Genomic DNA, 7,231 nt, shown 5'->3' with positions numbered 1-7,231 from the left:
CTTTTTACAAAAATGAAGAATTGTGTGGGAAAATTGTTGTTTTTTTTATTTAAACTCATTTGTATTTGAATTAGATTCATATGGTATTAAAATTCAATCACATTTATATTAATATTCTTCATGTCACTATGATTCCTGGATAATAAATGCTCACTCTTTTGTTTGCTGATTAAAAAAAAAATCACAAATTTTTAAAATAGCAAAACCATTTTATAAACAATAGAAATCATAATAAAGCAAACAAAAATATGATTTATATTATTTCATCTGGATATGACATTGAATGATTTAAAAGTTCAACATAATTAATTTGAATCAAAGTGAGTCAGAAATCTCTGTTGCTCAAATAAGTTACTGACACATGAGTATATGAATGACACATTTATATTACTAGCAATATAGGACCTCAAAAGATGATTTACAGCTGCCTACACCACCAGAGCTAAGCGAGGGAGATGTAGTTCTTCCTGCTCACCCCATGTCTTCTGGCAGCTTCCCTCTTTGCTGGTCCTCTCCTTAGACTCCCCTTCTCTTCCTCCTGGGGCCCATCATGAATGGTCCTCCTTCCCCAGCCAATGGGGCCTTCCCTTCTCTGCCAGTGCTGCCAACCTCACTCCCACAAGCTGGCAAGTCTTCTGTGAGTCCCATGTAAGGGCTGCTACCCTGGAACTTTCCCTCCATTGTTGCCTCTACCTGGCCTCACACTCACAAAATGCAGATCCTGGAGCAGAGGCTGCCTATTAGGGCCATTTTGCTAAGCTCTTCCTGTAGCACTTCGAAGCTGAGGTGGCCCGAGCCTCAAGTTCACTTTTTCCTGTTCTTTTGGCCCCATTGAGCCCTGGTGTGGATATTTCACTGTCACATGACCTTGAGATCTGCAGGGTGGGTGGGACCCTGGCAGTGTTGTGCCTTTCTGGGTCTTCTGAGGACCTGACTGGTGTACTTCCTTCTTCACTCTCTTCTTCCTCAACACCATCCTCAAAAAAAGCTTTCTCTTCATTTGGTGAGTCATTCAGTCAGAGGTTCTGTATGAGGCATCCTACAGTGGTGGTGGAGGTGGAGGAGGTGTTGACTCTCCCTCACCAGCTAGGGCCTCCAGTTCTAGGTGGAAATGCCTACTCCAACTCTTCTGGTGGTACTGTGACAGTTGGTAAGGCATTATCTAGTTATGGCACTGCCCCTAGAGAGAGATGGACTTGAGAGGCTCAGACTAAATCCTGGAGGGAGAACCTTGAAAGACAGAGCAGGAATGGTACAGAGTAAAGAGCTGCTGAGTTTCAGGGGGGCTGAAGAGGTTGCTGGTGACCCAGCAGGAATGGGTCATGGAAGAGTGAGTGGCAGCTGGGCTGACCTCAGGGGCAGGAGGAAAGCCTCAGTGGCAGAAGTGTTGTTTATTGCTTTGGAGTGAAGGAGAAGGAGGAGGAAGCTGCTTGGAGTTCTTTGCACCACCTAAGGCATCCCTGTTCTGACTCAACATCCCCTGCTTTACTATTACTGATGTCCTCACAACAGTAGTCCTAGAGATGTCTGACCTGGAGAATACATTTGTGGTTAAGGTAGAAGGCCCTTCAGATTACTTCCTGGAGACAACTGATATGCTTCATGTGAAGGCCTGGGTGTCTGACATCCAAGAGTGCCTAAATACAGCCCCTGTCCTATCATACTTCTCTTGGGCCCTAGGACTTCCTTCCTCACAAAGGACACACAGATAACCTGGAGGTGCCCTGCCTGAATCATTAAGAGAGACTGCCCAGCCAGTATCTGCACCTAGGACCCAGGGAAACTAATGACCACCTGTCACATGGAGCATATGGGTTCCTCTCACACCAGTCATCAGTGGCCTTTGCCTCTAGTTCTGACTCTATTTCTGTCTCCCATTTTGACTCAATGGAACTGTTTCCTCCATAATTGCCTCCAGGCATTTGTATTGAGGAGGGGCCCCTAGCCGGAACAGTTCATCCCCTATCAACACCCTCCTCTGCCCTAGATACTCCAAACAGTCACAAGGTCATTTCTGTTCCATCGGGAGTCACAGGGAGGTGAGGGGTTAACCCCTTTCAATATATCCTTGATTCCAGGGCATGCTCTCTCAAGGCTGCCCAGTTAGTGATGGAAGAAGGACTTGGCTCATATGGTGTGTTCTTGGTATGTCAAAGTGAGACAAGACATGGTGAATATTCCTTGACTTTCAACTTCCAAGGGAAGGCAAAGTACCTGAGCTTGTCACTGAATGAAGAGGGTCAATGTCATATGCTCAACATCTGTGATTCAAATCCATTTTCCATATGCTTCAGCACTCCATCCCTCTGGAGTCTGGAGGATTCAGTCATGTTGAACTTGTCAGCTATGTGTCCTCCAAGCAGCAGGGAGCAGGGTCAGAAACAGGATGGGAGCCATGTAGGGGTGTGCAAGGAGGACCTATGGTAACCCCCTGACACCTCCTCCACTCTCCTGCCCTTCAGAGTGAGTGAATGTGTAATGGAGAACCTCCTTTGGTCCAGCCAAACTCCCTGAACAACTTCCATGGACAGTTACCCCACACCTGGGACAGAAAAGGCCTCAAAGATATCTGAAGTGGTGGCAGCCTCAGGCCTAGCAGCCAAAGAAAGGCAAGAGAAAAGAAAAAAAAACAGGGATGTGGAGAGTTCCAGGAGAAGCTGATCCCTGTGGCTGAGCTAGTCCCAATGATTGAATTGGAAGAGGCCATAGCACTGGATCCTGAGGGTCAGAGTTGGTGCTGATTCTGGTGGGGACTTGGAGGAATCCTTAATGGTGCAGCTCCAGTAGCTACCACTGGGGGGCAACAGAGAAGGGGATACCTCACCCCACCAGACATTAATAACCAACACTCCTTTGTGTGAGATATTGCCCACTTCCTATTTTCCTGCTCCCAGCCTTAAGTTGTGAAACTTGGCTGGGTAGAGAGACAGAGGAAAGTGGAAGTCCCATCCCCACATGCTTCCTGACCCTGGTCAGCCAAGGGTGTGTATGCTGGTACAAGTAGAGGTTCAAGAACCCTGTCAAATTCCCAGCTACTACACTAGAGGTACCTTTGCCCAGAGGCCAAGTACTCAGGTGCTCTTATGGTCAGATCCATCCCTGGGGGCTATTTCCCCACTAATAGCCTCCAACCCAAGCAGAGTGAGGGGGAAGAGCTGCCAGTTATATTATGGCTGTTGTTGTTCTAAACAAAATGGAAATGCATAAACAAATAAAGGATTTGTCTTAGTTCCAAAAAATGATTCACAGTATACTCCACATTAATCCTTTCAAAGTAATTTTTATGATTACATAAACCATGATACAAATTTTATATACAGATTTATTTGTTAATTGTTTATTTGTGTAAAAGATGTTTCTTCATGAGCTGCTTGATATGAAACTTTTCAAGGCACTAGAGACATGAAAATACATAACCTGTACAAAGTCCTTTGCGTTAGGAATAACTCATAAGCTTCTACCAACCCTCCTCTTCATATGAGAAACCCTTTTGTGAGATTGGTATGTAGAATACTGAATGACTGATATATTGATATAGTGTGGAACTCCAATCAATGATCTCTATAATCTTCTGACTAAATAAATAAAGTTGGCACTGAACACCTTAATATTGTATTGTAACTGGCTTTCAGGACTCAGTACAACTAATGCCATGTTAGTTCACTAGTACCCTCTTAAAACGCAGCATATAGGATCCAACACCTGTCAAAATGAAGCAAATTAACTAGTTCATCAAAATGGTACTTTGGAATTCCAGGGAAGTCCCCACATGTACTATCCTTGGTTTTAGGCTTCTGTAGTTCTGCTCCTTGCTAACTGAAATGTAACAACGAAGATGTGAACTTTGTGCATAAAATACAAACTGCATGATTTGGACAACTTCCCTGTCCAGCCACAGACCATATATAGGTTTTCTTTTCTGCTTTATGAGTGTTCATGAGGTGTACTTTGGTGGGATTAATTTGATACAAAATGTATAAGGAAAAAACATTGTGTCTTTTCTATTACTATTTATTCATTAAGCCATCTAATCTAGATATAAATTCATTTATTCAACATAGATTTGTTGAAATGTTACATGGTATTAAACACAATGTTAAGAATTGGAAAATTAAATTAAATTTTCTCACATTCTGTACTTTAGAAATTTGTAGAAACAGGCTGATTGCTGTGAGTTAGTGGCCAGTCTGATCTACAAAGTGAGTCTAGGACAGCCAAGGCTACACAGAGAAATCTTATCTCAAAAAAGGAAAAAAAAGAAAAATAAATTTGTAGACAATATTAAAATAACATAAATGATTAGAATAAAAACAGCAAGGTATTAAAAAGAAGGTAAAACAGACACTGAATTGAAAATTGAAAATCATAGCTGTAGTAATAGAGAGATGTGCAGAAGCAACATCTGTGTAGAATTTCACAATAAAAATTCAAAGATTCCAACTATACATGAGTGATTCAGCATGAGAATGTAAATAGTAACATGTGTGTGGCTACATAAAAAACAAAACAAAACAGTTGGCTCAGATGAGGAAATTTAACTAATTATTCTTTTTAAAAATATGTTTTATTTATTTATTCATAATACATTTCAGTTGTTATCCCATCCCTTGTCTCCTCCCATTCCTCCCTCCCTCACATTTTCCCCTTAATCCCCTCCCCTATGACTGTGACTGAAGGGGACCTCTTCCTCCTGTATATGCTCATACGTACCAAGAAGAGACTTGAACTAATTATTCTTGATCATTAAGATAAAAATTAACTTTTTTTGTAATAGCTTCAACTGAGACAAAATCCATATGCTACTCCAATAATAATTTCAGTTGTACAAACTAGTGATTTGTATTATACTCATCATTCCTTCTTAAAATACATCCTACAAATTGTGTCAGTCACCTGACTATTACTTTTGCTTTCCATTACTAAATTAATTAGGAGAATTGTTTGCTAATTTCTTTCAAATGCATAACATTTTTATATGAATTGCTCTAATATTGCTAATTTCTTTAATAACAATCTTCCCATAAATGGCTGGAGTGTTAGGCTTCTACTTATTAGTACAAGTTCTATTGCCTATTGGTTAAATTTACTATGAATCACATTTCATTCTACTTTAATGAGCTTGCTTCCTTAAGTTCACTTACTGATGAGTGATTGGTTGTACTTAAAAGTGCAACAAATATTTTTAGTTTGTACCATGTTAAGTGTTATATCAATTTTTGTATGTGGTGAAATTTAAAATTTTAAACATATGCTCAATTAACTTAGCCTGAAATATTGCTAACTTCATATCTATTGTTCTAGTCTCAATGCTTTCCATTTATTTTACTTGCCAAAATATCGTAATTTGATTTTCCAGTACTATGCTAACCAGAGAGTAAAGCAGACATCTTTGATGTGTTCTCCATCTCAGCCCCTTTCAGTAAGCGTGTAAAGAATAATAGAATATGACATGTGCATGTAAATAAAGGGAACTAGAGATTATTAAATAATCCTAAAGAAGCCAGACATAAAAGAAAACTGTTGTGTGTGCACTTTGTGTGTGTGTATATTTTTTTATACTTTTATTTTATTACACATGTATAAAACAAACTACATACAGCAGGGTGAACCATGTGACAATCATGACAATAATGAGTCCTATATATGTTACATTCATAGTGATTTGGCCATCTGCATTCATTTCGTTTTAAGTAAGTGTTCTTTCCTGTCTTGTTAGGTCTAAGTTTCCGAATGAGATTCAATATCTATCCTATCTCAACTCTAATAGCTTAACTTCTTTATCTTGATCTAAAACGATCTTGTCCCCTAACCAGCTAAACTTGGTTATAAAACTACACTATCTTATGTTCAATGCCCCTCGGAGACTTAAGAAGAAATAAAATTTAAATTCCTGAGTGAACCAGTAGAGTGGGTTAGCAGGTTCCAAAATGTACAAATTGACTTAAGACAGTTTACTGCCTGACCAGTCACCAAATACACTTTATAAAGTTGGATCCTCATATTCAGCTTTCTGGCCTAATATTTCTGCCAGACTTATTTGCAGGGCAGGAACTATTGAGTACTTGTTTACCCTGACTTTGCAGAGTGCAGCCTGCCTGCATCTAAGTTGCCTAATTTTAGGCAGATTCTGTTTCTGGCAGGAACGAGAACATTTTACCCAGTGGTTATTTTGCCACCTTTGAAGTCATGTCCACAAGGAGGCTCCTTGATGCTCATCATCTTCTTTCAGGTCAGCTGGGTGTTGTCAGGAGTTAACTTGTCTTGTTGTCAAAGAAATTTAGGATCTTAAGAACAACTTTAAATACCATATTCTGTATGTCTCCAAGGCTTTTGAAGACCTTATTCAACTATTTTACCTCATATAGTGATAGAGTCATATCTATCTGTTAGACTTAAAATATATGTTCTTGTGTTAAAATTGGCAAGTATTTGTCATGCCCATTTTTTTTATCAATATACTAAACTCTATAGTAATGACTTAGACATAACCTTCATTCTAAGTAACTATTAAGGCCTTGAGTTAAGGAATAGGTTCAATCATCTAGCTTTTGTTCTATCCTCCCTATATATTTGTAAATCTCCCTTTCTTTCTTTTCAGCTCCCATCTCCTTGCCTATGTATGCAAGATAAAGGCAAGGAGAGACGTTCCTGCATTTCCTCTAATTTTTCCTCTGTATAAGATGAATAATAACTTATGACCATCTCTCAATGACAATAAGCATTTGTATATCAAGTGAGCATACAGCAACATATAAAACTTCCCCCCCACTTGAGAGGATGGGGCATTGTTCTCTTAAGGTTTCTTTGGGTTCAATTGGGGCACATAATACTTTGTAGTGGGCCCCCCAAAATTGGAGAAAATGGTTAAGCAATCTAGGGATTGCATTTGTAATTCAGTTTCTAAATGTAGAGAGATTCTAGACTTAGTAGGAGATTGCAATGGTGGTCCAAATTGGATCAGAAGTTTTCTACAATGATATCCAGGAAGCTGTCTACCTCTCTATGCCTATACATTTATATGTCTGCCAGTCTCAGAACTATTCTCATGTAGTGGGATTAGGAATATAAATTACCTGATTGTTCTTTAGTTGAATTCTTTACATCTCAAATGTGGCCCCCTCTCTCATCCCCTCCTGATCCCATCCTCTCCCTCGTCTACCCTAGATACTGTCCCTTCTCTCACTCCCTTTCCCTATCTCCACTAGTCCTTAGCTAGGGGAGTTCTCCTACC

At 39.7% G+C, this 7,231-nt stretch overlaps 1 pseudogene; it reads left to right on the top strand.

Annotated features, from left to right (window-relative positions):
- Positions 1–550: 550 nt before the first annotated feature.
- LOC127195589 (SH2B adapter protein 1-like) lies at positions 551–2,861 on the top strand (annotated as a pseudogene).
- Positions 2,862–7,231: the final 4,370 nt, after the last annotated feature.

The sequence above is a fragment of the Acomys russatus genome, chromosome 1, assembly GCF_903995435.1.
Source record: "Acomys russatus chromosome 1, mAcoRus1.1, whole genome shotgun sequence".
In the NCBI taxonomy this organism is placed as follows: domain Eukaryota; kingdom Metazoa; phylum Chordata; class Mammalia; order Rodentia; family Muridae; genus Acomys; species Acomys russatus.
Note: the sequence above shows the minus strand (reverse complement) of the source record. Positions and strands in the feature narration are given on the sequence as shown.